Source organism: Pongo pygmaeus, chromosome 23 (assembly GCF_028885625.2).
Source record: "Pongo pygmaeus isolate AG05252 chromosome 23, NHGRI_mPonPyg2-v2.0_pri, whole genome shotgun sequence".
Lineage (NCBI taxonomy): Eukaryota > Metazoa > Chordata > Mammalia > Primates > Hominidae > Pongo > Pongo pygmaeus.
In genome coordinates, this window is record NC_085931.1 from 18,585,993 (window position 1) to 18,605,045 (window position 19,053).

The following is a 19,053-nucleotide window of genomic DNA, read 5'->3' on the forward strand; positions in this document are numbered from 1 at the left end:
ATTACATTCTCTTCCATTCCACATTCCATTCCATTCCATTCCACATTTCATTCCACGTTCCATTCCACGTTCCATTCCGCGTTCCATTCCACGTTCAATTCCACTTTCCATTCCACTTTGCGTTTCATTCCATTCCAGATTGTGCTGCATGCTACATTCCATTCCATTCCATATTCCATAGCATTAAATTCCATTAAATTCCACATTCCATTCCATTCCACATTCTCTTCCACATTCCATTCAATTCCATTCCACATTCCATTCTGCATTCCATTAAATTCCTTTCCACATTCCATTCGAATTCTTTCCACTTTACATAAATTTCCATTCCACATTCCATTCCACATTCAATTCCACGTTGCATTCCACATTCCATTCCATATTGCATTACATTCCATTCCACGTTCCATTACACATTCCATTCCACATTCCATTCCATTCCATTCCACGTTCCATTCCACGTTCCATTCCACTTTCCATTCCACGTTCCTTTCCATTCCATTCCATGTTCCATTCCATGATCCAATACATTCCATTCCACATTCCATTCCACTTTCAATTCCGTGTTCCATTCCATTCCATTCCACATTACATTCCATTCCACCTTCCATTCCATATTCCACCACACCCCTTTCCACATTCCTATCCACATTCCATTCCATTCTATTCCAACTTTAATTCCACTTTCCATTCCATTCCATTAAACTTTCCAAACCATTCCATATACCATTCCATTCAATTCCACATTCCATTCTACGTTCCATTGCATTCCAATCCACCTTCCATTCCATGTTCCATTCCACGTTCCATTCCACATCCTTTCCAAGGTCCATTCCACATTCCGTTGCATTCCATTCCAATTTCATACCATTCGTTTCAATTCCATTCCACAATCCACTCCATTCCATTGCACATTCCATTCCACATTCCTTTCCATTCCCTTCCACATTCCATTCCACTTTTTACTCCTTTCCGTTCCACTTTCCATTTCACACTCCATTCCCCATGCCATTCCACATTCCATTCCGTTCCCTTCAACATTCCATTCCACATTCCATTCCACATTCCTTTCCTTTGCATTCTGCATTCCTTTGCATTCCATTCCACATTCCTTTCCACATTCCAATCAATTCTATTCCGCATTCGATACCATTCCACATTACTTTCCAAATTCTATTCCACATTCCAATCCACATTCCATCCCATTACATTCCACATTCCATTCTACATTCTATTCCACATTCCATTCCACATTCCATTCCATTCCATTTTATATTCACTTCGACATTCCATTCCACATTCCATTCCAGGTTCCATTCCGCATTCCATTCCACTTTCCTTTCCATTCCATTCAACAATCCATTCAACAATCCTTTCCACATTCCATTTCACATTCCATTCCACATTCCATTTCGCATTCCATTCCACATTCCATTCCATTTCATTCCACATTCCATTCCATTCCATTCCACATTCCATTTCATTCCATTCCATCCCAGATTCCATTCCATTCCCTTCCACATTCCATTCCATTCCATTCCATTCCACATTCTATGCCACATTCCATTTCATTCCATTACACTCAATTTCACATTGAATTCCATTCAATTCCATTCCACATTCCATTCAAATCTAATCCGAATTTCATTCCATTCCATTCCGCTATAGATTCCATTGCATTCCATTCCATTCCATTCCATTCCATTCCTCATTTAATTCCATATTCCATTCCACATTCCATTCCACATTTCATTGCTTTCCTTTCCATATTCAATTCTACATTCCATTCCATTCCATTCCGCATCCCATTCCATTCCACCTTCCTTTTCACATTCCATTCCACATTCCATTCCATTCCATTCTGTTTCAGATTCCATTCCATTCCATTCCACAATCCATTCCATTCCATTCCACATTCCATTCCACATTCCATTCCGCTTTCCATTCTGTTCAATTCCACATTCCACTCTGGTACATTCCACATTCCATTCCATTCCATGTCACATTGCATTCCTTTACATGGCTTTCCACATTCCATTTCAATCCATTCCGCATTCCATTCCATTCCATTTCATTCTGTTCCGCATTCCATTCCATTCCATTCAATTTCACATCCCATTCCATACTTTTCCACATTCCATTCTATTCCATTTCATATTCACTTTGACATCCCATTCCACATTCCATTCCAGATTCCCTTCCACATTCCATTCCACATTCCTTTCCATTCCATTCCACATTACATTCAACAATCCTTTCCACCTTCCATTTCGCATTCCATTCCACATTCCATTCCACATTTCATTCCATTCCAAGTTCCCTTCCACGTTCCATTCCACCTTCCATTCCATGTTCCATTTCATTCCATTCCATATTCCATTCCACATTTCATTCCATTCCATTCCACATTCCGTTCCATTCCATTCCACTTTCCATTCCACATTCCATTCCACATTACATTCCACATTTCATTCCAAATTACATTCCTTTCCATTCCGCATTCCATTGCACATTCCATTCCACATTCCACTCAAGATTCCATTCTACATTCTATTCCATTCCATTCTGCTTTGCATTCCATTGCATTCCATTCTACTCCACCTTCCTTTCTATTACTTTCCATTCCACATTCCATTCCATTACATTCCACTTTCCATTCCACATGACATTCCACATTCTAATCCACGTTCCATTCCATTGCATTGACAATTCTATTCCAATCCATTCCACATTCCTTTGCAATTAATTCCACATTTCTTTCCATTCTGTTGCATTCCAAATTCCATTCCATTCCATTCCGCATTCCATTCCATTGCCTTCCATTCTATTCCACATTCCATTCCATTCTATTCTATTCCACCTTCTATTCCATTACATTCCACATTCCATTCCATTCAATTCTACATTCCATTCCATTTCTTTGCATTCCACATTCCATTCCATTCAATTCCGCATTCCATTCCATTCCATTCCATTCCATTCTATTCCGCATTCCATTCCATTCCATTCCATTCTATTCCACATTCCATTCCATTACACTCCACATTCCATTCCATTCCATTCAACAGTCCATTGCATTACATTCCACATTCCATTCCTCATTCCATTCCTTTCCTTTCAACATTCCATTCCACATTCCATTCCATTCATTTAGATTCCACATTTCATTCCACGATCCGTTCTACATTTCATTCCACGATACATTCCACGTTCGCTTCCATGTTCCATTCCACGTTCCATTGCATTCTGTTCCACATTCCACTGCACATTCCAATCCATTCCTTTCCACATTCCATTGCACATTCCATTTCACATTCCATTCCACATTCCACCCCTTTCCATTCCACATTCCATTCCAATTTCCATTCCACGTTCCATTCCACGTTCCATTCCATTCCATTCCACGATCCATTTCATTCCATTCCAGTTTCCATTCCACCTTCCATTCCACATTCCATTTCATATTGCATTCAACATTCCATTTCACTTTCCATTCCATTCCACTCCACTCTATTCCACATTCGATTCCACTCCATTCAATTCCACATTCCATTCCATTCTGTTCCACGTTCCATTCTATTCCATTCCACATTCCATTCCGTTCCATTGCACATTCCATTCCATTCCATTCCATTGCATTCAACTTTCCATACCATTCCATGGCATTCCGCATTCCATTCCTTTCCATTACACATTCCATTCCATTCCAATCCGTGTTCCATTCCATTCTATTCCACATTCCATTCCATTTCATTCCTTTCCATTCCACATTCCGTTACGCATTATATTATCTTCCATTCCACATTCCATTACACATTACTTTCCCTTCCATTCTACATTCCACTGCATTCCATTCGACATTTTTTTCCTCGTTCCATTCCACTTTCCATTCTGTGTTCCATCCCACATTCAGTTGCACGTTCCATTCCACGTTCCTTTCCATTCCATTCCAGATTCCACTGCACTTTACATTCCATTCCAATCCATATTCCCTACCATTAAATTACATTCCATTACACAGTCCATTCCATTCCACATTCCGTTTCATATTCCATTCCTTTCCGTTCCACATTCCATTCTGCATTCCATTAAATTCCATTCCACATTCCATTCCGTTCCATTCTACCTTCCTTCCACATTCCATTCCACATACCATTCCACATTCCATTCTCTTTCATTCAACATTCCTTTACCTTCCATTCTACATACCATTCCACGTTCCATTCCATGATCCATTCCACGTTTCATTACACATTCCATTCCATGTTTCACTCCACATTCCATTCATTCAATTCCACGTTCCATTCCACTTTCCATTCCTTTACATTCCACGTTCCATTCCACAATACATTGCACATTCAATTCCATATTCCTTTCCACTTTCCATTCCACTTTCCATTTCACGTTGCATTACATGTCATTCCACGTTCCATTCCACTTTCGATTCCATTCCATTCCACATTTCATTCCAAATTCCATTCCACGTTCCATTCCACATTCCATTCCACTCCATTCAACAATCCATTCCACGCAATTCTGCATTCCATTCCACATTCCATTCCATTCCATTCCAAATTCCGTTCTACATTCCATTCCATTCCATTCCACATTCCGTTGCACTTTGCATTGCATTCCTGTCCACATTCCGTTCCACATTCCATTCCACATTCCATTCTACTCCATTCCACATTCGATTCCACATTCCGATGCTTTACTGTCCTCATTACATTCCACTTTCCGTTCCACAATCCATTCCACCTTCCATTCCACATTCCATTGCACTCCATTCCACAATGCATTCCACATTCCAATGCATTCCAGTCCAAATTCCATTCAAATTTCCATTCCTTTCCATTCCAATTTCCATTCAATTAAAATCCACATTCTGTTCGACATTTCACTCCTTTCCATTACACATTCCTTTCCACATTCCATTTCACTTTCCATTCCGTTCCATTCCACATTCCATTCCACATTCTATTACATTGCATTCGACATTGCATTCCATTGCATCCGACATTCCATTCCACGTTCCATTCCACATTTCATTCCACGTTCCATTCCATTTCATTCCACGTTCCATTCCGTTCCGTGTCACCTTCCAGTTCACATTCCATTTCTCCTTCCATTTCCTTCCAATCCACATTCCATTCCTTTCCTTTGCACATTCCGATCCTTTCCACATTCCATTCCACATTCCATTCCATTCCATTCCACGTTCCATTGCACGTTCCATTCCATGCTCCATTCCATTCCACTCCACGTTCCATTCTACGTCCATTCCATGTTCCATTCCACGTTCCATTCCACGATCCATTCCACATCGCATTCCAATCCATTTACCGTTGCATTCGAATCCATTCCAATTTCCATTCCACATTCTTTTCCACATTACATTCCATGTTCCATTCCACATTCCATTCCATTCCATTCCACATTCCATTCCACACTCCACTCCACGTTCCATTACAAATTCCATTCCGTTCCGTTCCACATTCCATTGCAAACACCATTCCACGTTCCATCCCACATTCCATTCCATTCCTTTCCACTCTCCATTACACATTCTATTCCACATTCCATTCCGCTCCAATCCACATTGCATTGCATTCCCTTACACTTTCCTTTCCACATTGAAATCCATTCCATTCCAAATTCAAATCCATTCAATTCCACATTCCATTCCACAGTTTTTCCACATTGTAATCCACATTCCGTTGAATTCCATTCCATTCCACATTCCATTCTACATTCTACTGCACATTGTATTCCACATTCCATTCCACATTCCATTGCACATTCCATTCCATTCAACATTCCATTCCCCATTCCATTTCACATTCCATTACACATTCCATTCCATTCCATTCCACATTCCATTCCATTCCATTCCACATTCAATTACATTCCATTCCATTCCACATACCATTCCACCTTCCACTCCACGTTCCATTAAACTTTCCATTCCTTATTCCATTCCATTCCATTCCACAGTACGTTCCACATTCCAAACCATTGAATTCCACTTTCCATGCCATATTCCATTCCACTTTCCATTACATTGCATTCCACATTCCATTCCCCATTCCATTCCCCATTGCACTGCATTCCATTCCACATTTCATTCCACTTTCCATTCCTTTCCGTTCCACAATCCATTCCACATTCCATTGCACCTTCCATTCCGCTTTCCCTTCCACATTCCTTTCCACGTTCCTTTCCACATACCATTGCACATTCCATTCCACATTCCATTCCACATTCCTTTCCATTCCATTCCATTCTACATTCCATTCCATTCCATTCCAAATCCCATTCCATATTGCATTCCATTCCACTGCACTTTGCATTCCATTCTATTCCACATTCCGTTCCATTACTTTCCATTCCATTCCATTCCATTCCATGTTCCATTCCACGTTCCATTCCACTTTCCCTTCAATTCCATTCCACGTTCCATTCTACGTTCCATTCCACATTCCATTCCATTCCATAATCCATATCTTTCCATTCCACATTTCATTCCATTCCATTCCACATTCCATTCCGTTGCATTCCATAATCCATTCCATTTCATTCAGCATCCAATTCCGTTACATACCACATTGCATTCCGTTTCATTCCACATTGCATTCCATATTCTATTCCTTTCCATTCCACATTCCATTCCATTGCATTCCATTCCATTCCAAATTCCAGTCCATTCCATTCAAAATTTTATTCCATTCCGTTCCATGCCACATTCCATTCCAAATTTCATTCCATTCCATGCCACATTCCATTCAATTCCATTCCACATCCCATTCAATTCTATTCCACATTGCATTCCACTCCATTCCACATTCCATTCCATTCTGTTCCACCTTCCATTCCACTTTCTATTCCACGTTTCATTCCACACTGCTTTCCACGTTCCATTCCACATTCCTTTCCACGTTCCATTCCACATTCCTTTCCATTACATTCCATATTCCATACCATTACATTCTATTCCATTCCACAATCAATTCCATTCCATTCCACATTCCTTTCCACATTCCATTCCACATTCCATTCCGTTCCATTCCACATTCCATTCCACACTCCATTCCGCATTCAATTCCACTTTCCATTATGTTCCATTCCATATTCCATTCCACCTTCCATTCCACTTTCCATTCCTCATTCCATTCTGTTCCATTCCACTTTCCATTATTCCATTCCACGTTCCATCCCGTTCCGTTGCACATTCCTTTGCATTCCATTCCACATTCCTTTCCACATTCCAAATCATTCCATTCCACATGCCTTTCAATTCCATTCCAGAGTCCATTCTGCGTTCCATTTCATTACACATTCCATTTCACGTTCCTTTCCACGTTCCATTACAAATTCCTTTCCTTTCCATTACAAATTCCATTCCACGTTTCATTCCACTATCCATTCCACATTCCATTCCACACTCCAACGACATTCCATTCCATTCCATTTCTTATTCCGTTCAACATTCCATTCCATTCCACATTCCATTCCACATTCCATTATGTTCCATTCCACATTACATCCCACATTCCATTCCATGATCCATTCAAAGTTCCTTTACTCGTTCCATTCCATTCCGTTCCATTCCACGTTCCATTTCATTCCATTGCACTTTCCATTCCACATTCCATTCCACATTACATTTCACATTCCATTCCACATTACTTTTCACATTCCATTCCACATTGCTTTTCACTTTCCTTTGCAATCCATTCCATTCCATTACACATTCCATTCCATTCCATTCCACATTCCATTCTATTCCATTTCACTTTCCATTCCGTTCCACAATCCATTCCATTCAATTCCACATTCCAATCCATTGCATTCTACATTCCATTCTATTATATCCCAAGTTCCATTCCACATTCCATTCCACATGCCATTCCATTCCATTCCATTCCACATTCAATTAAATTCAATTCAACATTCCATTCAATTCCATTCCACATTCCACTCCATTACATTCCCATTCAATTGCATTCCATTCCACATTCCATTCCATTCTATTTCACTTTCCATTCCATTTCGGTGCATTCCACAATTCATTCCATTCGATTCGGCATTCCATTCAATTCCATTCCATTCTATTGCATATTCCATTCCATTAAATTTTATTTCACATTCCATTCCATTCCTTTCCACATTACATTCAATTACATCCCTCTTTCCATTGGACATTCCATTCAACACTCTGTTTCAGGTTCCATTTCATTCCATTCCATACACTATTCCATTCCATACCACTTTGCATTCCTTTCAATTACACATACCTTTGCATTCCATTGCATGCCACATTCCATTCCAGTCCATTCAGCATTCCATTGCATTCCATTCTATTCCACATTCCATTCCATTACATTCCACTTTCCATTCCATTCCATTCCATTCCACATTCTATTCCACGTTCCAATACATTCCATTCCACATTCCATTCCACTTCATTCCGCATAGCATTCTATTCCACGTTCCAATACATTCCATTCCACATTCCATTCCACTTCATTCCACATAGCATTCTATTCCGTTCCACATTCCATTCTATTCCATTCCACATTGCATTCCTTTCCATTCCACATTCCATCCCATTCCATTCCACGTTCTATTCCATTCCATTCCATTCCATTCCACATTCCATACAATTCCATTGATATCCACATTCCATTCCTTTCCATTACACATTCCATTCTTTTCCATTGCACATTCAATTCCATTCCATTCCACATTCCATTCCACCTTTCAGTCCGCAAACCATTCCACGTTCCATTTCACGTTCCATTCGATGTTCCATTCCACGTTCCATTCCATTCCATTCCACATTGCATTCCGTTCCATTCCACCTTCCATTGCACTTTCCATTCCAAGTTTCATTCCTCGTTACATTCCACCTTCCATTCCTCATTCCATTCCACGTTCCGTTCCACGTTTCATTCCATTCCATTACACATTCCATTCCATTCCATTCCACATTGAATTCCACTTTCCATTCCACTTTGTATTCCATTCCGTTCCACGTTCCTTTCCACGTTTCATTCCATTCCATTCCACATTCCAGTCCAATCCACATTCAATTCCACATTCCATTCAACGTTGGTATCCATTCGGTTACATGTTCCATTCCACCTTTCATTCCATTCCATTCCACTTTCCATTCCACATTCCAATGCACATTCCTTTCCACTTTCCTTTCCACAATCCTTTCCACGTTCCATTCCATGTTCCCTTCCACGTTCCATTGCACGTTCTATTCCATAACATTCCAAGTTCCATGCCACATTCCATTAAATTCCATTCCATATTCCATGACATTCCATTCCAAACCATTCCACATTCCATTCCATTCCATATTCCACTCCACTTTCGATTCCATTCCACTTTCCATTCCATTCCACTCCACATTCCAATCCATTCCTTTCCATTCCATTCCACTTTCCATTCCATTCCATTCCACATTCCATTCCATTCCGTTCCATTCCATTGCACATTCCATTCCATTCCATTCCATTCCACATTCCATTCCATTCCACATTCCATTCCACATTCCTTTCCGTTCCATTCCACATTTCATTGCATTCCATTCCACATTCCCTTCTACATTCCAATCCATTTCATTCTGCATTCCATTCCATTCCATTCCACATTACTTTCTACATTCCAATCCATTCCATTCCACATTCCATTCCATTTCATTCCATTCCATTCCATTCCACATTCTATTCCACTATGTATTCCACATTGCATTCTATATTCCATTCCATTTCATTCAGTTGAATTCCACATTCCATTCCATTCCATTCTGCATTCAAATTTATTCCATTCCGCATTCCATTCCATTCCAATCCTTTCTATTCCAAAATACAGTCCATTCCATTCCACATTCCATTCCACATTCCAACACATTCCATTCAACGTTCCATTCCAATCCATTCCATGTTCCATTCCATATTCCATTCCACATTCCATTCCCCATTGCATTGCATTCCGATCCACGTTCCATTCCACATTCCATTCCATACCACTTTCCATTCCACATTCTGTTTTACATTCCTTTCCAAGTTGCATTCCACACTCAATTGCACGTTTCATTTCACGTTCCATTCCATCTTCCATTGCACGTTCGCCTCCATACCATTACAAGTTCCATTCCACATTCCATTCCTTTCCACTCCACGTCCAATTGCACTTTGCATTCCACATTCCATTTCACATTCCATTGCGTCCCCTTCCACACTCCATTCCACATTCCATTCCAATTTAATTCCATTACATTACTTTCTATTCCACATTCCATTCCACATTCCATACCACATTCCATTCCATTCCATTCCACATTCCGTTCTACATTCCATAGCATTCCATTCCACATTCCATTTTACATTCCATTTCACTTTTCTTTCCACATTCCATTCCACATTGCTTTTCACATTCCATTCTACATTCCATTAAATTCCATTCCACATTCCCTTCCGCAATCCATTTCACATTCCATTCCACATTACATTTCACATTCCATTCCACATTCAAGTCAATTCCTTTCCACCTTCCATTCCACATTCCTTTCTATTCCATTCCACATCCCATTCCATTCCATTCGACGTTCTATTCCCCGTTCCATTCCACATTCCATTCCAAGTTCGAATCCGCCTTCCATTCCATTCAACTCCACATTCCATTTCACATTCCATTCCATTCCATTCCTCATTCAATTGCACTTTCCATTCCATTCCATTAAACATTGCATTTTGTTACTTTCCACATTCCAATAGTTTCCACATTCCATTCCACGTTCCTTTCCACATTCCATTCCATTCCATTTTACGTTCCATTCCATATTCCATTCCACTTTCCATTCCACTTTCTATTCCGTTCCATTCCTCATTCCATTCCACACTTCACTCCACATTCCATTCCACATTCCATTCCGTTCCACTCCACATTCCATTCCACATTCCATTCCACATTCTATGCCACATTCCATTCCAATTTCCATTCCATTCCATTACACAGACTTTACCATTCCATTCCACTTAATTTTCCATTGCATTCCACATTGCATTCCATTACATTCCACATTCCATTCCACTTTCCTTTCCACGTTCATTTCCAAGTTCCATTCTATTCTTTACACGTTCCATTCCACATTACATTATATTCCATTCCACTTTCCTATCCACATTCCATTACACATTACTTTCCACATTACATTCCGTTACATTCCACATTCCATTCCACATTACTTTCCACTTTCCATTCCATTCCATTCCACATTCCATTCCATTCCATTCCACATTCCATTCCGCATTCCATTCCATTCCATTCCACATTCCATTACACGTTCCATTCCATTCCATTCCATTCCACATTCCATTACACGTTCCATTCCATTCCATTCCACTTTCCATTTGACGTTTCATTCCACGTTCTATTGCACATTCCAATCCACATACCATTTCACCTTCCATTCCACGTTCTATTGCACATTACAATCCACATATCATTTCACCTTCCATTCCACATTCCATTCCATGACATTTGATATTCCATTCATGATTCCACTCCATTCCATTCCACATTCCATTCCACATTCCAAACATTCAATCACACTTTCCATTCCACGTTCCATTATATTCCATTCCAGTTTGAATACCACATTCCATTTCATTACATTTGACATTCCATTCCACAGTTCATTCCACATTCCGTTTCGCCTTCCATTCCGTTCCATTACGCTTTCCATTCCACACTCCATTCCACTTTCCATTTCACATTCCATTCCACATTCCTTTCCACATTCCATTCCGTTCATTTCCACATTCTATTCCAAAATCCAATCCACATTCTATTCCACATTCCATTCGGTTCCATTCCACATTCCTTTCCACATTCCTTTTCATTCCATTACACATTCCATTCCATTACCTTCCACATTCCATTTCACATTCCATTCCACATTCCATTTCACATTCCACTCCTTTTAATTCCCCTTTCCTTTCCATTCCATTCCACATTCCATTCCATTCAATTTCACATTCCATTCCATTACATTGCCTTAAACATTCCATTCCATTCAATTCGGCATTCCATTCAATTCTAGTCCATTCTATTCCACATTGCCTTCCATTCCATTCTATTACACATTCCACTCCATACCTTTCCACATTACATTCAATTACATCCCACATTCCATTCCACATTCTCTTCCATGTTCCATTCCATTCCACACCACATTACATTCCATTCCACACCACATTACATTGTGTTGAATTGCACATTCGTTTCCATTCCAATACATTCCACATTCCATTCCATTCCATTCTGCATTGCATTCCATTCCATTCTATTCCACATTCCATTCCGTTACATTCCACATTCCATTCCATTGCTTTCCACATTCCATTCCATATTCCATTCCATATTTTATTCCACGTTCCATTTCATTCCATACCACATTCCATTCCATGCCATTCCACATTGCATTCTATTCCATTCCACATTCCATTCCATTCCATTCCACATTGCATTCCACATTCCATCAGATTCTATTAAACATTCCATTCCACATTCCATTCCATTACATTGCATTAAACATTCCATTCCATTCTATTCAGCATTCCATTCAATTCTAGTCCATTGTATTCCACATTGCATTCCGTTACATTCTATTACACATTCCACTCCACTCCTTTCCACATTACATTCAATTACATCCCACATTCCATTCCAGATTCCATTCCACATTCTCTTCCATATTCCATTCCATTCCATTCCATATTCTATTCCATTCCATACCACATTACATTCTGTTCAATTGCACATTCCTTTCCATTCCAATACATTCCACATTCCTTTCCATTCCATTCCGCATTCCATTCCATTCCATTCTATTCCACATTCCACTCCATTACATTCCACATTCCATTAAATTGCATTCCACATTCCATTCCATATTTCATTCCATATTCTATTCCATGTTCCATTTCATTCCATAACACATTCCATTCCATGCCATTCCACATTGCATTCTATTCCATTCCACATTCCATTCCATTCCATTCCACATTGCATTCCTTTCCATTCCACATTCCATCCCATTCCATTCCACGTTCCTTTCCATTCCATTCCATTCCATTCCATTCCATTGCACATTCCATACTATTCCATTGCATTCCACATTCCATTCCTTTCCATTTCAAATTCCATTCCTTTCCATTGCACTTTCCATTCCATTCCATTACACATTTCATTACATTCCATTCCACATTCCATTCCACATCCCATTCCACGTTCCTTTTCCCAATCCATTCGAATTTCCATTCCACGTTCCTTTCCATTCCATTCCACATTCCATTCCATTCCATTCCACGTTCCATTGCACTTTCCATTCCACGTTCCATTCCTTGTTACATTCCACGTTCCATTCCTCGTTCCGTTCCACTTTCCATTCCACATTTCATTCCATTCTATTCCAAATTCCATTCCATTCCACATTTAATTCCACATTCCATTCAGCATTGCATTCCTTTCCTTTTCACGTTCCATTGCACGTTCTATTCGATTCCATTCCACTTTCCATTTCACTTTCCATTGCACATTACTTTCCACTTTCCATTTCACATTCCATTCCACATTGCATTCCACTTTCCGTTCCACGTTCCGTTGCGTGTTCTATTCCTTACCATTCCAAGTTCCATTCCACATTCCATTAAATTCCATTCCATATACCATACCATTCCATTCGAAACAATTCGACATTCCATTCCATTCCATATTGCGTTCCACTTTCGATTCCATTCCACTTTCTTTATATTCCATTCCACATTCCATTCCATTCCAATCCATTCCACTTTCCATTCCATTCCATTCCACATTCCATTCCTTTCCATTCCATTCCATTGCACATTCCATTCCATTCCATTCCATATTCCATTACATTCCACATTCCATTACTTTCCTTTCCATTCCACATTCCATTCCACTTCCCATTCCATTCTATTCCACGTTACACTCCATGTACCATGCCACATTCCATTCCACATTCCATTCCACATTACATTCCTTTCCGTTCCAATTTCCATTCCACATTACTTTCCACTTTCCATTCCACATTGCATTCCATTCCATTCCATATTCCATTCCACATTGCATTCCACATTCCATTCCCCATTCCATTCCAAGCTCCATTCCAAGTTCCATTCCTCCTTCCATTCCATTCCATTCCAGGTCCCATTCCATTCCATTCCACATTACCTTCCGCAATCCATTATATTCCATTCCACATTCCAGTCCATTCCTTTCCACTTTCCATTCCACATGAAATGCCATTACATTACACATTCGATTCCACATTCCATTCTGCATTCCATTTCACATTTCATTACACGTTGCATTACTCCTTCCATTCCATTCCATTCCGCGTCCCATTTCATAACATTCCACGTTCCATTTCCTTCCATTCCACATTCCATTTCACATGCTATTCCATTCCATTCCACATTCCATTCCATTATAATCCACATGACTTGCATTCCATTCCAAGTTCCATTCCATTCCACATTCCATTACATTGCATTCTACGTTCCACTCCATTACATTCCACTTTCCACTCCACATTCCATTACACGTACATTTCCATTCCTCTCCACATTCCATTCCACATTCCTTTCCATTCCATTACACATTGCATTCTATGTTCCATTCTATTCCATTCCATGTTCCATTTCACGTTGCATTCCACTTTCCATTCCACATTCCATTTAACATTCCATTCCATTCCACTCCTCGATACATTCCATTCCATTCCACATTCCATTTGACTCCATTCCACTTTCCATTCCACATTCCATTCCACATTCCTTTTCAGATTGCATTCCAAATTCCATTTCACTTTCCATTCCATTCCATTCCATTCCATTACTCATTCAATTCCATTCCAATCCACATTCCATTCCATTCCTTTCCACGTTCCTTTCCATTTCTCTTTCCATTCCGTTCCATTCCACTTTCCATACCATTACATTCCACTTTCCATTCCACTTTTCATTCCTCTTTCCATTGCATTCCATTCTATTCCATATACCATTCCATTCCATTCCACATTCCATTCCATTCCATTTCACATTCCATTCCACATTCCGTTCCACAATCCATTCCACTTTCAATTCCGTTCCATTAGACGTTCCTTTCCACATTCCATTCCATTCCATTCCACATTCCATTGCACTTTCCATTCCACATTCTGTTCCATATTCAATTCTACATTGCATTCCATTCCATTCCACACTCTATTCCATTTCATTCCACATTCCATTCAACATTCCATTCCATTCCATTCCACATTTCATTCCATTACTTTTCACATTCGATTCCGTTCCATTCCACATTCGTTTCCACATTCCATTCCACAGACCATTACACATTCCATTCCACATTCCATTCCGTTCCATTCCACATTCCATTCCACATTCCAGTCCGCATTCCTTTCCACATTCCATTCTATTCCGTTCCATTCCTGTCCATTCCGCATTCCATTCTACATTCCATTCTTTTCCATTCCACATTCCATTCCGCATTCCATTCCACGTTGCATTCCATTCCATTCCAAATTGCATTCCGTTAAATTCCACACTCCATACTCTCTCATTGCATTCGATTCCGCATTCCATTCCATTCCTTTCCATAATCCATTACATTCCATTGCACATTCCATTCATTTCCATTCCACTTTCCATTTCACATTCCATTCCATGTTCTATTCCACATTCCATTCCACGTTCCACTCCACTTTCCATTCCATTCCATTCCACCTTGCATTCTATGTTCCGTTCCACATTCCATTCCACGTTCCAATCCATTGCGTTCCATATTTCTTACCACTGTATTCCATTTATTTCCGCATTCCATTCCATTCCATTCCACATTCTACTCCACATTCCATTCCACTCCATTCCACATTCCATGTCACATTCCATTTCATTTCATTCCACATTCCATTTCATTCTATTCCACTTTCCATTCCATTCCATTCAACATTCCTTTCCATTCAATTCCACCTTCCATTCCTTAACATTATATGTTCCATTCCACATTCCTTTCAACTTTCTATTCCACATTCCATTCCACTTTGCAATCCACATTCCATTCCATTGCATTCCACTTTGCATTCCACGATCCATTCTACATTCCAATCCATGTTCCATTCCATTCCATTCCATGTTCCATTCCACGTTCTATTCCATTGCATTCCACATTCCATTCCACATTCCATTCCACATTCCATTCCCGTTTTCGTTCCACATTCCATTAAGTTCCATTCCACTTTCCATTCCACATTCCATTTCACATTCCATTCCACATTCCAATACATTCCATTCTATTTTCCATTCCACATTCCATTCCACATTCCATTTCGTTGTATTCAACATTCCTTTCCACATTCCGTTCCACATTCCATTCCATTCCATTCCATTCCACATTCCATTCCACATTCCATTCCAAAGTCCATTCCACGTGCCTTTCCCTTCCATTCCTTGTTCCATTCCAGATTCCATTCCACGTTCTGTTCCACGTTCCTTTCCATTCCATTCCACATTCCATTCCACCTTCCATTCCACATTGCATTCCACGTTCCTTTCCGTTACATTACACGTTCTACCCCACTTTCCATTCCATTCCATTCCACGTTCCATTCCACATTCCATCGCACATTCCATTCCACTTTCCATTCCACGTTCCATTCCACGTTCCATTCCATTCCCTTCCACGTTCCATTACACATTCCATTCCATTCCATTCCATGATCAATTCCACATTCCATTTCACGTACCATTCCACATTCCATTCCTTTCCATTCTATGTTGTATTCCACTTTCCATTCCATTCCATTCCACCATCCATTCCTCATTCCATTCCATGTTCCATTCCACAATCCATTCCACTCCATTCCACGATCCTTTCCACATTCCATTACACGTTCCATTCCACATTCCATTCCGTTCCATAGCACGTTCCATTCCACATTGTATTCCACGTTCCATTCCATTCAATTCCACATGCCACTCCACATTCCATTCCACATTCCATTCCACATTCCAGTTCACCTTCAATTACATTCCATTCCACATTCCATTCCATATTCCATCCTATTCCATTCTACATTCTATTCTACATTCCTTTCCACATTCCATTCCATTCCATTCCAGATTCCTTTCCGCATTGCATTCCATTCCATTCCACATTCCATTCCACATTCGATTACATTCCTTTACACATTCCAATCCATTCCATTCCACATTCCATTCAACATTCCATTCCACGTTCCATTACATTCCATTCCACGTTCCATTCCACCTTCCATTCCACGTTCCATTCCATGTTCCATTCCACGTTCCATTCCACGTTCCATTCCATTCCATTCCACGTTCCATTCCACCTTCCATTCCAGGTTCCATTCCACCTTCCATTCCATGTTCCATTCCACCTTCCATTCCATTCCATTCCACATTCCAATCCACCTTCCATTCCACTTTCCATTCCACATTCCGTTGCACATTACTTTCCACTTTCCATTTCACATTCCATTCCACGTTCCATTCCACTTTCCCTTCCACGTTCCGTTGCGCATTCTATTCCATACCATTGCAAGTTCCATTCCACATTCCATTAAATTCCATTCCATATTCCATACCATTCTATTCCAAACCATTCCCCATTCCATTCCATTCCATATTGCATTCCACTTTCGATTCCATTCCTCTTTCCTTTCCATTCCATTCCACATTCCTTTCCATTCCATTCAATTCCACTTTCCATTCCATTCCATTCCACATTCCATTCCTTTCCATTCCATTCCATTGCACATTCCATTCCATTCCATATTCCATTGCATTCCACATTCCATTACTTTTCATTGCATTCCACATTCCATTCCAAATTCCATTCCACATTCCCTTCCGTTCCATTCCACATTTCATTGCATTCCATTCCACTTTCAATTCCACATTACATTCCATTACATTCCACATTCCATTCCACTTTCCATTATACGTTCTATTCCGCGTTCCTTTCCACTTTTCATTCCACTCCATTCGACTTTCCATTCCATGTCCCATTCCATTCCATTCCACTTTACACTCCATGTTCCATGCCACATTCCATTCCACATTCCATTCCACATTTCGTTCCGTTCCCTTCCAATTTCCATTCCACATTACTTTCCACATTCCATTCCACATTCCATTCCATTCCATTCCACATTCCATTCAATATTCCATTCCACATTGCATACCACTTTCCATTCCCCATTCCATTCCAAGTTCCATTCCAAGTTCCATTCCTCCTTCCATTCCTTTCCATTCCACGTCCCTTTGCATTCCATTCCACATTGCATTCCACAATCCATTATATTCCATTCCGCATTCCATTCCATTCCTTTCTACTTTCCATTCCACATTCAATTCCATTACATTCCACATTCGATTGCACATTCCATTCCACATTCCATTCCGCATTCCATTCCACGTTCCATTACACGTTCTATTCCTCCTTCCATTCCATTCCATTCCACGTCCCATTCCATAACATTCCACGTTCCATTTCCTTCCATTCCGCATTCAATTTCACATTCCATTCCATTCCATTCCATTGCATTCCATATCCCATTCCATTCCATTCCAATCCACGTTACATTGCATTCCATTCCAACTTCCATTCCGTTCCACATTCCATTACATTGCATTCTGCATTCCACTCCATTCCTTTCCACTTTCCAGTCCATTCCATTCGCTATTCCATTCCACATTCTATTCAATTCCACATTTCATTCCATGTTGTATTCCATTCCATTCCACTTTCCATTCCATTCCATTCCACATTCCATTCCACTCAATTCCACATTCCATTCCATTCCATTCTATTCCTCATTCCATTCCATTCCATTCTGCATTAAATTCCAATGCCTTCCATTCCATTCCACTTTCCATTCTATTCCATTCATTTCCATTCCAGGTTGCATTTCACATTCCTTTCCACATTCCA